Below are 16,116 nucleotides of genomic sequence, written 5' to 3'. Positions count from 1 at the left end.
CATCTTTTAAGATCTTACCTTGACCTCTCCCAGGCACAAAGGTGCTCCAGCTCTTATGGAGCTCTCATTTGGTTTTGCCCCAAGGTTTTATAAGCAGGTTGGCAATTTGGCTCTCCTGTCTTTAAGGCAGAATCTTTCAGGGCAGGAGCTGCAGCCACAGCTTGCTTCACACCAGTCCAATGAGGAACCATCTTTGAGTGGATTTTGACATGTGGCACAGCCATGCTCAGGGCTCAGAAGCCTGGACAGCTGTTAGATTTTGCTGTGAAGCCATCAAACTCTCCTTTCTTCTCAGCGTTATGAAATTCCAAGCCGCTAACTTTTTACATCATCGATGCACAAAACAAAAAGCAAAAAAGCACTGCTCTATTTCTAAGCAGCAGACAGAAAAAATTTGAACTGAGCTTTTTTAAAACATGGAAAATAACCTTGTAATACCTTGAGTTCTTAAAAAACTTGTGGAGGGCAATATCCCACTCTGTACTCATGCTCTGATCTTCACAGGGTGTTGGCATGGGCACAAGCACAGGCTATGCTGGAGGAGACTCGTGATGGGGGTGAGTTTGTGGGTTAAACTGCTGGGGATGGGAATCTCACCTCCCTGGTCCACATATTTGGGGAATATCTTGCAGTAGATCTAATCCAGTGCACTGGACTGAGAGCTCATGTGCAGCTGAAGTCCTTTGAATGCATCACTTTTGGTTGAAATTTCCCCCAAAATTAATGTCCTTTGTATATTTCAAGGCTGTTTGGCATTTCAAATGTAAGCATAGTAAATTAAGAGATTTGGGAGATTTCCTTCAAAAGGGGATTGTGAAAATGCTAATGTAGACGTATCTATTTTATTAGTATCTGGTTAAGGAAACAGCCCAAATAACAGAGTTTAGAGAAGGAAGGTGTCCTTGTCAAGAGGTGCACTGAAATCTGACCTGGCTTCCTAAGCTACAGAAAAGTGACTTCTTAAATACCAAGGGTGTGATTATGAGAACACAGCCCCATTTATCAGCATCAGGCTGTGAATGTAAGTATGAATAATCACCAGAGTCATGCCACAAATACCTTGATTATATTATTCCCCACATGCAGAAATTATTGTTTCAGGCTCCATTCACATTGTGAATATTCTCACGATGAATAACTGTTAATTTAATTGTTTACCGAGCAAAAATAGAAGACAGCTCAGTCTCTTCCTTGTTTACTGAAAGAAGTATTTCCATGAACAAGACAAGTAATGAATTTAGGTTTCTGTGATATGTGGCTTTTTGGCTTACTTGAAATCTAGGAGATCTGCATCAATGTTCCTTCCCTCTAAAAGCATGTGAGAAGGAAAGAGTTTTAAAAATCTTTAAACATAGGAGGAAATCTTTCAGATACCTGCAAGAGAGAAAAAAACTTCACTGAGGAGCAGAGCATCTGTTGTCTAGGACTAGAGCACTGAGCCCCTTGTAGTCTGGAAGGGCATCAGCTGGGCTCTCTCCCCTTCCTCTCTCCTCTCCCCCCATTTTTACAAAACCTAAAACCTTTGGGACCTCTGCTGTTTCATTCATTTTGGTTGCAATTGGCCAAGAAGTTCAGATGTTACTGAAGGTGACTGACAGCTGGACACTGGCACGTAGCAAAGTTTGCATAAGCCTTGTATTGTTTGGGATGTGCCCAGCAAATTAGCCTGGATTTTTCAAGTATGGGGGGGAGGGAGGGGCTGGATTCCCTGTTTCTGGGGAAATGAACACTCTTAGACTGCTTCAGAGATTCCAGTTTGAACAAAGTAACTGTCCTTTTGCACTGAAGCTACACAGATGCTCCTCCATCTGCCCATTGTCATGGCACCAAAAATGGAAATTCTTTGCCCCAGCGTGTTTGCTCAGCCCGTGCAGCAGCGGGGCCCGAGCAGTGTCTTTTCAGATCTGTGGATCAAAGCAGGAGGTCACTGCGGTCAGCCAGCAGCCTTGGTTACCACCACACCCAGCCAAAGCATTCTTCCTTCTCCTCTGCTGACAGTCAAGGCTGACTCCCTGCATGTGACTCCCCCACCATCCCCTCCCCACCACAGGTTTCTGGTCTTGCACAACTGACACTACAGATTGAGTGGGCAAATTTGTCACACTGCAGGGCAAGAGTCCCAGAAAACATTTCCCCTTTTCCCCATCCTCTCTCAACCTCTCCCCCCAGCACACGAGTGCACCCACCCAGCAGAGGTGCTGGAAGCTTTCCCCTGCCCTGCTTCCCCCAGGGAGCCATGAGGGAAACACACAAGGAGATATTTTGCAAAATCAAAAGGCTAAAGGTTGTCCCCTCAGGTTTTTCGTAGGCAAAGAAACATGAGTTAATTTTTCCGGGGGTTCTGGAAAGCTAAGATGAGAATATATGTAATTTAAAGAGAAAGAAAATTGGTGGGAAGCAAATAGCTCTTTGGAAAATCCTCAAAATGCAATGGATATCAACAGAATGTTTCTACCACTCTCGGGAAGTACTGCCAGCCCACATCTTTCTGCTAACTCCTAATGGGTCCATTAACTACTCCTAAATAATGATGGAAACCATATGGGTGCACAGGTGGTCTCTCAATAAATACCAAATGAATTCAGTATGATCACCATTAACACAATTAATACCCAGCCAATCTACAATGATGGAACTATTAAAATTAAGCGCTACTATATTTCCTCAGTCCCATGACAATTTTACAATGGAAACAAACAAAAGACTAGAATTAACTTTTTTTTTTTTATTACAGTTATTTGGTTTTATTTACTTACAGGAGGATTTTAGGCTTCTGTGCAACCTGCTGTGTCTGTGCTCTGTGCATTTTGAGGTAAGTTTTGACTCTGAGAAGAAATAATTTTGGGAGAAATGATTTTAAGAATATATGTTTGTTTATCTGAGGGGGAAAACTAAATGTATTTGGGTGTTGAAGCACAGTGCTTCCTACTTTCTGCAGAAGGCTGTAAACACAAGTAATGAATATAAGATTGCTACAGCTGCTCTTTTTATCATCTACACTGTGAGTTCATCGCTGTTCCCTGATGGGACTATTGGTGTGGTCGGGATTTTAATGTTAATTTTTTTTTATATTAGCACTGTTCCAGCATATGTGGTGGTCCACCCAATTGTCAAAGGAAGGGGAACACATTCACACGTGACCTTCTCTAATGAAACACCTGATGTAGGCCCACTGTTGTTATGATATTTTGGCTTTCCAAAAAAAGGAAGAATTTGGTTTTTATTTTTCAGGACAGGACTTGTAACCTGGTTTAGGTCAGATTCAGACTTCATTTTCGTGTTTCCCTTGAAATCACTAGCTAAGCTCCCCAGAGCTGAGCAAGGCTGTATCAGTTCCAAAGCCTGTGTGGTCGAGCACAGGTCAGATTTAATACCCTGGGGTTTATCCATTTTGACAACCAATGAAAAAAGAGCTCTTTACATTTTGAGAATTTGTGCCTGTTTGTCTCCAGAGCCTCTTGTATGTGAATAAGCGTGGTTTGTGGGAGAAGATTCAGAGAGAAACATTTTGGATCTCCTTAACCATAATGAAGTTGGTTCTGTTCTGCAGGGCAGTGGGGTCAGGGAAATGTTGATGACAGCAAAAACTCAGTAAGGCAAAAGTGTGACTTGAAATCAGTGCATTTCACCACTGGGGCTTGTGAGAGAAAAGCAGTATCTCATCAGTTTCATGGGGCAGCTCGATGGCAGTTTCGGGCTTGCTGCAGCTCATGCCAGGTTAAAGGAGAGATTTCTCAACACATGTCGTGTTCTGAAAAACACAAAAGTTTCCTTTTTTGGTGCAGCAGTGGATGAGATGGATCCTTTGTTCTGTGGCTGAAGAGATCCCAGGAAATCTTGAGTTTCAGGATGGAGTTTTGGATCTGCTCTGCTCAGCTGGACTGGGATTTCATCCATGCACTCACTCTCCCCGGGGTGTTCAATTTTTGCAACCTCTCTGTGCTCAGATTGAATCTATCTAGAAAAATCAAAAGGACCCATGCAACCCCAAACTACTTATGATTGCACTTGTTCTTGCTATTTTTGATGTCCTTTGACAGCAAACACTTATTTCTGTTCATTGCACCACATTTACCCCCAAGGAAGCTTTTGCTCAGAACAATCTGTGTGAGGTTTGGGAGAGCTGTGCACCCAAAACTTCCCTAAAGTTCCACGAAATATATTACATGTGGAGCACAAGGATCATTTCACAATTCCTTGCTAGCTTTTCTAATAAATTGTCTCACATCCATTGCTCTTGAGTGTTTCTGATTAACTCCAAGTATTGATGCTCTTGTTCTTGAAGAGAGAAGTCTGTGTTTCTAATTTGAATAACATAATTTCCAAGTGTGTTAAGGTAAATAAGGACAATGCACTCTTGTTCCAGAACTCAGAGGCCTGTGAAGTTATTCATCAATCTCTTTTTCATTTAAATTCACACTTTAATTTGTGTTTCAAATGCAGATGAGGCCTTAATTAAATAAAAATTCAGCAGATGGTTTCAAATTCTCTGTTCAATTTACATTTCTTGTACCTCTTTAAGTGCTGGACTTTATCTTTGGAGACAGAAGCGTTGCTATTAGACCTCTTCCTTTAAATAAACGTGTAGGAAGTGGTAACTGGAGCAGTTTAAAGGAATAAATTAAATATGGATTACCAAATCTGAAAAACATCAAGTTTGTTTTGATAAATTTCCCAAACCTTTTCTGAACCTTCATGGACTATCAAAACTCAAATATGTATCAGAGGTGGTGTTCTTTTCCAGTTAAAAAAAATAAAAAAAAAAAGAATTGGAAGTGTAGGCAGCCTTTACCCTTAGGCTTTATGATACCTTTGATCAGCGACAGGTCCAAGAAGTTAATTTGACAGAAGTGCCAAATGACATGGGGAAAACTCACTAAATATTTGTGGTCTCTAGAAAAAGTTGCTGTGTTATTCAAGCTCAGCTCAGGAGCTGAGTGACTCTGAGTGTGTTTTGTTCTATCTGAAGCTGTTCATTTTTAAGGACTGTGAAAAAGTAAAGGAGAGTGATAAGCAAAATTACAGGATAAAACCCTTTTATTATCTCTGAATCAGGACTCTGCCTATTGAATAAGTCAATATGTCCCATCCTTCTCTGACTGGCTCTTAGGAGAAAATCATTTTCTTCTGCAGCAGTTACCTCCTTCAGAGAAAATTATGAAGGAAAGGAAAACACTGTCCATTTATGTGACTTTTGAGGTGGAAGCATAAAATACAAGAAACTGCTTTTCTTCCCCTAGTTCCTTTATTTTATACACCTCCTGTTGCCCATGACCTTGCCACACACTCCCTGGTAAAACTGGGCAGCATTTCTTCTTCTCACTTTAGTTTCCCATTCAGCACTGATTTACAAGCCCACGTACATTCACTCTGTCATACAGGCTTTTCTACCTCTGCATTGCTAACCATATCACTGTATTACTCACAGCTAACTCATAAATTGCTTCCTTTCAACTTCCTTCCTTTGCATGTTGTGCAAGGGGAGCAGCCCTGCGGCGGGGCCTTGGATGGGGATTCCAATTTTACACCCTGCAGCTGTAAATCTCCATCCCTGCCCAGCCCACAGGCTTCATTTATTTATTTTGAAATAGCCCCAGCAAATGTGACAATATTTGTGTATTTCAGCAGCCTGGGGGAAAAGAAATCCACCCCACCTCGCCCTTAAAAGAGATAGCCCCTCGTGAGTAATAAAAACTTTCATAAAAAGTTATTTGATGTGTTGCAGATGTCTCCAAAAGCTCAACACTGGGTGGGCATAGTGGAACTACCAGGTACAGGGAGACAAAATTTGGGTCAGAGAAGCAATTTCATGGCTGCTAGAATTGAATGTGAGTGAGAAGGGTGCCTGCAGGATCCAGCTGGGCTTTGTGCTTAGGCACAGATGCAGCATTTCAGCTGTGTGGCTGAAGCAGGGCTCTGGTTCATGTTTGCAGCCACTAAAATGTCCTTATTTGTTCTGGCTGGGCAAGTGTTTCTTCTGAACAGGGGAAATGTTATCAGCTTGGCTGTCCTCGTGAGATTTCCAGTATCTGTGGGTATATGCAAGAAGGCATTTCACAAAGCCAGTTCCTCTTTTGGGATCATGGGATTTGAATCTCCTTCTGCAGCCCTTGATGTTCACAGCATCTGTTGGTTGTATGTTTGAAGTTCCAGCTTGGACCTGCTCAGGGCTCAGATAAAAGAGGAAGAGCATGATGTTGCACTAAAGGAGGGTGCCTGACATGAAATCTTGAGCAGTCACTTGTGGCAGGGGGCCATGCTTTGTCCCTGCCTTAGAGGAAGAACACACATTTGGGGGGCTCCAGGACTCCAAGCCACTCAGAGGTCCAGACTTCTACCAGAGTCAGAAGATTTGAAAGATTTATCTCCTTCTCAAGCCAGGATGAAGATAAAAGTGTCTTATTTGGGGGGAGGACAGGGGATTTATCAAGCCTTGGTAGTAAATTGCTTAAATGTAATAAACTGCGCAGCAAAATGAGTGCTTGCCTTAATTCCAGCACTCCTCATTTCCCAGATAGCTCAGAGCAGACACTTTGAAAAAAATCCATGTTTCTTTCTTGCAGTGACTGCATTAAGAGCACAGACATGCAGGGCTGGGGGGAAGCTCACAGGCAGCTGCTGTCAGCTGTGCTGTGCTTGCTCAAATGGGGATCAAGACCTGGTTGAAAAGCAGTGTTCTGCTGCTCCTTGTCCTGTTGGGAGAACACCACTGCTCTGCATGGCTAAAAATCTTCCTCTCTCCAGCACATTTCTTTATTTTGTGGGTGGTTTTGTTTCTTTCTTGGTTAAGGCTGTAAAATCCTTATTGATGGACTGCTGCTTTATTCCCTGTCCCATCACTGACTGCAGTCCCAGCCCACTTTACCTGCTGAGATAGCACACACAATTTTCACTGGTATTTCTTCCTGTGTCTGGTTTCTGATTTGACATGTTATATCTTTACAATATAATCAACTATTTTGATTTCTTGATGACATTAGAAAAGAGTAGGAAAATGGACACCTTAACATTTCTGTAAAGAGGTCAGTTACTGATACCTTCACCAGTTTTCATGCAGCCATTGCCAGCTAAAATTCTAAGCCATTAAATTGGTATGAAAATGGAATGGAAAAAAACCTGAGTGTAAACTGACTGATTTTGCTCAGTACAGGACAGCTTAATTTTGGAAACAGAGAGTGAGAGTAGATGTGATGCCAAGAGAGACTCTCTGAGGTAAAAGTACTTTTTTTTTTTTTTTCCACTGAACTTTTACCATGATCTCGTGATAAAAATGACCCCATTTAAGAAAAATGGGATCAAATAATTTATTTGATTCTTGAAGAAGCCATCAGTGCAGATACAGTTAAATGTGGAGTGAGTCCTGTTGCAGAAAGAGATTTTGGGAGAGCCATTGATCTATGGAAAAGAGGGAAGTGAAGATATTCACTGCTGGATAAAAATAAGCTTCTTGAGCAAGCGATGGCAGTCTGTTGTGGTTTTCTTTCACGTGATGCTTTGAAGAGGAATTAGAGATGACTTGGAAAAGGCAAGGTAGGGCAAAGCCCCTCAGAATGATTCATATAATTTCAAGGCGACCTTTTTACTTGTGTGCAAATCTTCTGTTCATCTGATGTGAGCCAAGGGGAGGAAAGGGATATTCTGTCTTGTGCCATTGTCCTGCATGTAGAGCCCATGAATCAAAAAAATGGGGTTTGTTCTGAATTCAGCCACACTGAAATATATTAGCCTAGGCTGGGTCAAATGTTTTTAACCCAGATTGCCTACAATATATATGTACACAAAATTCTTACCCAGCTGCCTTCCCCTGGTTCTTCCAGAGGAGAGAAAATGTGTGGTACAGACATCTGAGGGGAAAATTTTCTTAAAGCCATGAAGAACCACACCAAATCATCATCAAATATATCCCCTCCCTGCCTGTCACAGATGGAGAGAGGAGTTTCTGGGTGTGGAAAGGTAAAGTTCTCACCATTGATGGAAACAAGAAGTAAAAGGAAATAAGGGGGTAAGAAGATAAGTGTAGAGCTCATAGAGACTCCATGCCTGGAAGCCAACCTGCAGTAACCCAGGTTCACTGATCTGAGCTCAGAGCATCTTGGAGAGGCTGAAGGACTCCTGGTATTCTACCAGGGCTCTGCAGCCTTGTTTCAGAGTTCTGGATTCCTTCTGATTTCAGATAAGAGGGAAGGGCTCTTTCTCTCTGAAAATGGTATTCAAACATTTCGTCCATTTTAGGATTATTTGTCTGCACACCTTGGGTTTGTGTCCATGCACACACGAGTTGTTCTCACACATCAAGCAAATGCACAGGAGGCAGGGAGGAAAAGAGGGCTGGAGGTAAAATGGATCCAATGTGATCAAATGATCACAATGTCAGTCACCTTTTGACAGACAAGCCAGAGGCTGTGAGTAACCCCCAGCTCACCACATAATGTGTTTACCTACCTTAGAAGAAACAAGACCCAAGCCCACACGAAGATCCCACAAACCTGGAAGCTCATATGGGTTCACAGTGAGCTATTTGCCTTCAGAAGAAAAAGGTCTGAAGATCCAAGGGTTTGGCCTGGCTGGGGCAGCCTCTTGCTCTGCTGCACTGTCAGCCTTTCCCTAGGGCTTTTGGCCTGGCTTTCATCAGGAGGCCAGCAATGACATTGCTTAAAAATCAGAAGGAAAAGCCAAGATGGCAGCTGGGGTGGCTTTGTTGGGTGAGCAGTGTCTGAAAGATACTGGACAAACAAACAAGCATTTTCCTGCTGTTCTCAATATCCCATTCCTCTCTCAGACAGGGGTCTGCTTGTACTCTTGGCTACCCCCATGCTTGGCCCACTGGAGAAATGAGAACAAGGTCTGCTGCTCTAGAGCTGATCTGTGTGTCTTTTACCTACTCAAGTACACTATCAGCCCCAGCATTTAAAATACCAAGATACTGAGACTGGTTTATTTTTTTTTTTTTTCTCATTTAAAATAATTAAATAGGCTTCCATATATTTGCTTATTGTTTTTGGAATCTACATGATATTTATTTTGAGGTCACTCTCTGTTGCAAAAATTCCCTACAATCTCAATTAGTGAAATAAATGAAGGCTGAGATTTCTGGGTAGATGAAGGAGCTGGGGACTCTCTGAAAGGGCACTGAACCCCACAGCTGTCAGCATCACTTCTCTGTGCTCCTGGGTGTCACGTGGAGCCGGTGTAATTCCCCCTGCTGCTCTGCACAGCACTGCAGAACACATCCCACAGCCTGGGGACCAGGAAAGGGAACACAGCCCTGCACTCAGTGCCAGGAATGGGGCATTTACCCCTGTCAGCTACAGCCTGCAACATCAGCAGCACAGTCCCCAGGCACCAACCAGTGCTCCCTCCTCTGTCCTCTCCATCTGAAGAAAAGACAAAACCCCTCACCATTCCTCCTCCTTCTTCTTTTCTCCCCCACAAAGAAGAACTTGCCAGGTCTGCATCTTTTTTCCTGAACTGTTTCCTCTTTCTGATGTTAAAAGCATCTGCCATGGAGCTCAGTTCCATGCTGAGATGTCAACCCTTTTTCAGCAGTGGTGTCCCTGTGGCTGCACCAAGGGGTGGCAACAGCTCCCAGGGCACTGCAGGACGTTGTGTCTGAGGAACAGGACAGCTCTGCTCTGCCCAGGTGAAAGCAGAGGCTGCTTCTCCCATCTCCAGTGCACTGCCCAGCACGGACTCATCCACAGGAAAATAAATCTTCCCCTGGGTTTTGTGTTTCTGTGACAGGGTTTGTTTATTTTTGCAAGCTCTGCACCGTGCTGACCTGCTTGCTTGGCTCCCACCTGGGACCTGGGTCAAATCCTTTGGCTCAGACAGGACTTGGGTCAAGTCCTTTTGGCTCAGAGCATGAAAAAGCACATTCAGGTTTGTACCCAGCACCTCTCACGGTGTTTGGCCAATTCATTTGTTCCACAGCTCAGCTGGATGCACAAACCAGTGCTGGGGCTGGGCACCAAACAGCTAAAGAGGAGTGGAAAACAGCAGCAGGATTCCCTCAACCCAGCTGAAGTCATCTTTTACACAGGGTGATTCAGCTGTAGATGAAACATTAAAGATGTATTGGAAATAGCTTTTGTTTCCCGAATAGGTGTTTGAAGTTTTGATTGGATTTTCTTCCTCATCTAAATCAGGATGAAAGGGGAAAAAATTGAAATTTCTTTGCAGATCTGTGATTTAAATACAAGGGGAAAGGCTGGGCTAATAGAACGATTCCTTTTTTTATGTTGACCCTTTTTTTGTTTAAATGACTGTAAATTAATGTGAATTTCAAATGCAAGACTCGTTTCAAACAGAAAATGGAAATTTTGCTTTTTGAAAATATAGAAACCACACCCATTGTTTTTTTCTAAATATCTTTTAAAGACAGGAATCAAAAACCATCCCTTTCCCACAAAAAGGTCTGGTTTTCACTGAATTTGCATTTTTGACTGAAAGCCTTGTTTCAAAGTCTTGAAATTAGATCATGGTGAAGCAGCATTTATATCTAATTGGCCTCGAGGAAGAAGAAAGCTCTGTGGGTGGGATCCATCTCACCTACTTACAGGTGTTTAGTCTAAATTATATCTCAATAGTCAGGGGCACCTCCAAAAGGCTTTTCTCTCTATACTAGTGGTATAAAGTGCCTAGAGAGGTGGTTTGCACTTGATACCCACTTTTTCAGTGGTTAAAACTACATGGGAGCAATCCTCTCCTCTGTTCACACTCTGGCTGAGAAGGGAAGCTCAGCATCACAGCTCTGATGTTTTCAAGCTGGAGCACGTTGGGAGAAGAAAAAGGAGCCAGGTTCTTCATCAGTTCTTAAAAAGAAGCCAGATATTTTTAGGTGACATAAAATAGAACAGTTTTGTGGAGAATGAATCAGCTGAAGGAACACTGGTTATTTCCATGGTCAGGTAAAATTTTAAAAATCTAATTTTTTTTTTTTAGATATTCCTTGGTATATTTTTTTTTCCTTTTTTCAATTCCATTGTAATTTATTTCTGATTATAGGTGGATTTTTTTTTTTAGAGCAATGTTTATTTTTCTGCTTTGCTGAGTTCCTTCCCTATTTTTTTTATTTTTTTTTCCCCCAGCAAAGTGCTTTGAATCCATTTGTAATGCTGCATCCAAGGTTTTGCAACCTGCAAAACTCCCATGCATGGCTGGAACAATCTGGTATGGAAATCAAAAGTGAGCAGAACACTGCATGCATTTTGTTTTATTTACTAGTTTCTAAAAGGAGTATGCTGTTTTTGTTGTGGTTATGTTGGTCCCTTTTTCAGGAGTGTTTGGCTCCTGTAATGCCTGTGCTCACAGTCTGGTTTGCAAGGGGCAGAGCTGCAAAGCCATTTAATTGCCCTTTAATTTGAGACACAAGGCCAATTTATAACCAGAATTCTTCAGATTTCTTTTTCAGACACCTATGCTGGATGAAACTTGGCCTGCAACTGGAACATTTTGGAAAGCAAATGTAGGAAGTGAGCACAGCAGACTGTGTGAGGAGCAGACATTTACAGGACAACCTTTCATAATCACCAGGTATATTCATAATAATAAACAGCCCATTGACCAAACCCTGATGATTAAATGGTCAAATTCTTGGAAATGTACAGTGATAAATACACAGAGACAAAGAGCAGTGTTAAAGGACAGCTGAGTGAGAGCCTTAGCATATGCTTGACTGAAAAATCAGAAACATGGAATAGTTTGTGTTGGAAGGGACCCTAAAGAGCCTCCAGTTCCAACCCCTGCCATGGCCAGGGACACCTTCCACTAGCCCAGGTTGCCCAGAGCCCCATCCAGCCTGGCCTTGAACATGCCCAATAGCTGGTGGAAACAGATCTGACACTACAGTGCTTTCTATGCACTCTTTGATTCAAAGAAATTGGGATTTCCTTTTGTATGTGTGGAGTTTTACAGAGGATATATTTAGTTAAGAGTTCCCACAGTAAAAAAAAAAAAAAAAAAGAAAGCAAATTTGTAAACTACAGAAGTTGGAGAAGTTTCTGGTTTTGTTTTTGTTTGTTTCAAAGAACAGAAAGAGAAAGAGAAAGGATAATCCTCTATGTGTTACAAAACAATACAAGTGTCTATGTGTAACAATAAAACACAACACCCTCTTCCCATTCTCACATTTGCTCTGTGCCTTTAGCAATCCCCACCTAAGTGTGGGGAAGGGTTTCAAAAACATCTTGTTCCACTGCAGAAATCTTTCCTTTTTCGCATCCTAGTGTGCAGAATTCCTTAATTCCTTACAGTGATGCCTCCAGTTCCCTTCCAGCTGTCATGGTCAGTGAGGAGGCAGCTGGGCAATCCCTCTCACACCCTGAGCTGATGTGGCACACAGGAGATGGAAAATGAAGTTTCCCTTCATGAACAAAGGGGCCACAGCTCTGAGGTCTCAGGGTTCCCCTGACAGCAGTTCTTTCTGGAGACCTCCCTGCTGAAGGGTGACCATCTCCAGGGGTTTGTAGAGTTTGAAAAAATCAGGTTTTGTTTGCTGGGAGTCTCATAAAAAGTGTAGCTTTTTACTTAGAAGTGACCATGAGCTTAGAGATAAATGCCTAGAGAACAGTGTGAAGCCTCAGAATTAAAATGGACTACATTTATTAATATATTTTCTTGACAGACTATTTTTAAATGTGTCTCCCTGCAGCAAGCAAGCCAAGATTTTATTTCTTTGGAAATAAAAGGACCAGGCCTAAGATCCATTGTATTTTCAGGGCAGACACGTAACTCCCATTCATGTTAATGGGGAAGCTTCTTCTGCTTCAAGGAAAGACCAGACCCATTGGAGATGTAGGATATTATTTTAGACCTCCCAATCCCCTACAGCAGTGGGAGCCGGTGTATGAGTAGGGTCAGTGTCAGAGCTGTTCTCTGCTGGTTTGTTCCTCATAATTCTGTCCCACAGAACAAATCTTGCTGCAGTACAAGACCATGGTGAGGTTTTGACATTGCATTGCATCCATCTGGTATGTTTTTTCTTTCTTTAAGGACATCTCAGTGAGATGAAAAATGAAAGGTCAAACTTGCCAAACCCAGGATTGCCTCCTAGAAGAGAGCCCATTGGAGATAAGGCAAAGTTACGTGAGTTTGGGACCTGGCATGACCTACTTACCAGGCAGAGTTATGAGAACCCATGTTAGGACAGTTTGTTTTTCAGCCTGGTTTCTCATGGGAACAAGGCTTATGCAATCGTACTGTCTGTGTGTCTGTGTCTACATCCTCCTCCCCTCCCCAATAACTTTTGGACTCATTGCTCAATTTCAACAGGGGGGTAGAGGTTCCAGGGGTGCTTCTGATCCTGCAGACATTTTACAGTCAGAAGAGAGTGAAGCTACAGGTGTTCACTGCAGCGAGAGTGTGTGTGGCTCAGCCAGGAGAGCCGTGCAGAGGCGGTGGCACAGTGGAGGATCCACACAGCACATTCTGCTGCTCCTTTTTGACATGACACACTCACTGGTGAGCCCCTCAAAGCTCAGCTCCTGCTTTGCTACTTTTTCTGTAAAACAGGGTGGATTTGAGAGGCTCTGTTAACTAACAGCCTTTTAAAACATGCTGAGGGACGGCAGGTGAGCATCCCTGCTGCAACCTGATGTGGTTAAAGCAAGGTTAGAGGGGGATGAGGAGCTCCTCTGGGCTTGGGAGCCTCTGACCTGAGCAAAAGTTCCCTCTGCCAGGGCTACAAGGGATGTGATGCTGCTGAAGTTTGTTGTTGTAGCACTCACACCCAGGACTCAGGAATCAGCTCCAGTCAGGGTCTCACACAGACCTGGTGCAGCTCCTTTTAACCTCCCTGCCTTCCAAAGGATTCCTTGCCAGCGCTGCCACGTGAACTCAGTTAATTACAGGGGAGGAAATTACAGCCCCACAGACTTCACAGAGAATATTCGGCACAGGTACAGCACTTAATGATAGGCAATTAAAACGCTCTATATCTAATTCCTAAGAAATGGTGGGTTTGGAGAGGGACCACTTCCAGTGAGCAGGTGATAATGAACTCCCCAGATCACAGAGGCATCATTTCAAAATGATAGTGTGAATTTATTAAACATGCTATGGAAGACAAATGTTATTATATGAATACACAGGGAAAGAAAATAGATCAGGAAAACTCCTTGGGTTTCTGCTAGCATATTACATGCATGACAGCTTCTTTTGGCTCATAAATAACAACACAAGAACGCACATGAATACTTCCAATGATTTGTAGGGGATTTTAGGGCTCTTGTCCTCATAAATTCTCATTTTTTGGGCAAACTGGGTTGCATGATGGCTTAACAGATGAGGAAAGACAATGTTTCCTTTTATTTCATTTAAGTTTCCCAAAAGAGCTTGAAAAACTGTTATTTTAAACATTGCATATTTAGATAAAAACAGGTGTAACTAATTAATGGGTTTTTGGAGGGGCAAAAAGACCCTTCCAGGACATAATCTAAAATTGTGATACCTCTTGAAATGAGTTCAGGGCAATCTCAGAATGCTAATTTCTTCTAGAGCAGATACTGGAGAGTGAAGGGTTTGTCAATAAAGTCTGTTTGTGATCCTCAGGCTTATTTGTTGTACCTGTCTGTGTCTCCCTAACTCCAGAAATTAGAGCTGAAGTCCCAGGCTACATCTGCTTTGGCCCAAGAATACCCTCAGTCAAAGACGGGTCACCTTTAGGTGCTTTTCCTCTTTACATAAAACTGTTTATAACAAGAACACTCCCCACTCTCCTGAGTGTTTTGGCTCTGCTAGGGGCTCTCTTCCCTTCCTGAGTTGTGTAGACTTGGTACAGTGCTCTCTGGATTGTTTTCCCTCCTTCCCAACCACTGCATCTCCTTTGAAGTGAAAGGAGCTACTGTGATTTTTTGCCCCATTGAGATGCTCACTATGGAAGAAGGATATAAAAGACTACTGCTCACAGGGTGGGAGCTGCTGGTTTCCAGTTTCTCATTAATTTTTCACTTGTCTTTCATTTCAGTGGGTCAACGCTATGCTCCACCTTTGGCACAGACACAAATGCTATTTTTTTATGTGGTTCAGTGGGAGGAATGGTTTTGATCATTAAAAGCAAAGCAAAAATTATTTCAAGCAAAATTCCAGAGCCTCTCTGCATCCACTTATCTTTCCATGGCTTCCTTAAAGCATTGCCTACTTGCTCTCTGGGGAATATGTGCTCCAACTGTGTTTCACCACATTTACAGGAGCAGTCACATAGGACCAAGACTAAAATTTAACCTTAATTGCCCACAGGCTGCTGCCATTGACCCCTGTAGGCATGTAGGGGTTTTAAAGTGTTGAAATGAACCCAGCAGAAACAATAAGAAAGGCAATACCATATTTAGCTGTGAACCATCCTTAAAAATATGAATATGCTAAAATCTGAGTGAAGAAGGCTCACTTCTCTTGAAAGAATGTGTGATTTCCTGTAATCACCTCCTTAAAGCAATCCTGATTGGGACTTTGAGGCAGGCAGAGAAGAGAGGGGTCTCTGGAGAGCCCACCACTGCTCCTTGCTGAGGCAGGGCTTTGGGAAGTGAATCACTGCCGTGTGACTGGATCCCTGCCATCCGCCGAGGATCAATAAAGTTTTATGCACCTTCCTCGCCAGCTTCAGGTTTTTGATTCCAGGTGTTGCCATTAATCTGGGGCACAATGGAAGGAAGAAGTTGCTATGGTTGCATGGAGATGGCAGCACGATCTGGGCCGACTTTAGTCAGCAAGTGCAAGAGGTGTAATTATCTCAAATAATTGTGCTTCTTGGAGCCTTTATGCTGTTTAAGTCCACTGAGCGCTGATGCCACGAGTGCTCCAGATACTGAAGTGTTTGGGGTCTCCAGTGCCCAGTAACATCGTGCCCTACGAGGAAATCTTTGTGCCTCTCAATCCCACCCCTGGCAGAGATCAAAGCCATGAACATCCTGGTGCAGAGGTGTTAAGGGGAGTCATAGCAGAATAGGACATAAGTTCATTTTAGATTTGAATTTTACTTGAGTGATCTCAGAATGTAAAACCAGCCCTTAGCTCTTAAGAGTAAATCTTTCCTAGGGACTGAAGAGTCTGCCTGTTTTTGTAAGTTTGCAGCATCATTTTAACCGCTGGGCTTGTGAAAATTCTATTTAATGACACCTGCAA

General features: G+C 42.8%; 1 long non-coding RNA gene across 2 annotated transcripts; it reads left to right on the top strand.

Moving 5' to 3' along the window:
* Window positions 1–507: 507 nt before the first annotated feature.
* LOC111938306 (uncharacterized) lies at window positions 508–15,078 on the top strand. 2 transcript variants are annotated; one of them, XR_002868933.2, is made up of 3 exons: window positions 508–557; window positions 2,759–2,812; window positions 3,786–4,231. It is a non-coding gene; the product is annotated as an uncharacterized LOC111938306 (long non-coding RNA). The 2 variants fall into 2 exon arrangements; XR_015276937.1 differs by lacking the exons at window positions 508–557; window positions 3,786–4,231 and adding exons at window positions 11,398–11,532; window positions 12,991–15,078 and having other exon boundaries at window positions 2,593–2,812.
* Window positions 15,079–16,116: the final 1,038 nt, after the last annotated feature.

Source organism: Cyanistes caeruleus, chromosome 16, assembly GCF_971803275.1.
Source record: "Cyanistes caeruleus chromosome 16, bCyaCae1.hap1.1, whole genome shotgun sequence".
Classification (NCBI taxonomy): domain Eukaryota; kingdom Metazoa; phylum Chordata; class Aves; order Passeriformes; family Paridae; genus Cyanistes; species Cyanistes caeruleus.
Note: the sequence above shows the minus strand (reverse complement) of the source record. Positions and strands in the feature narration are given on the sequence as shown.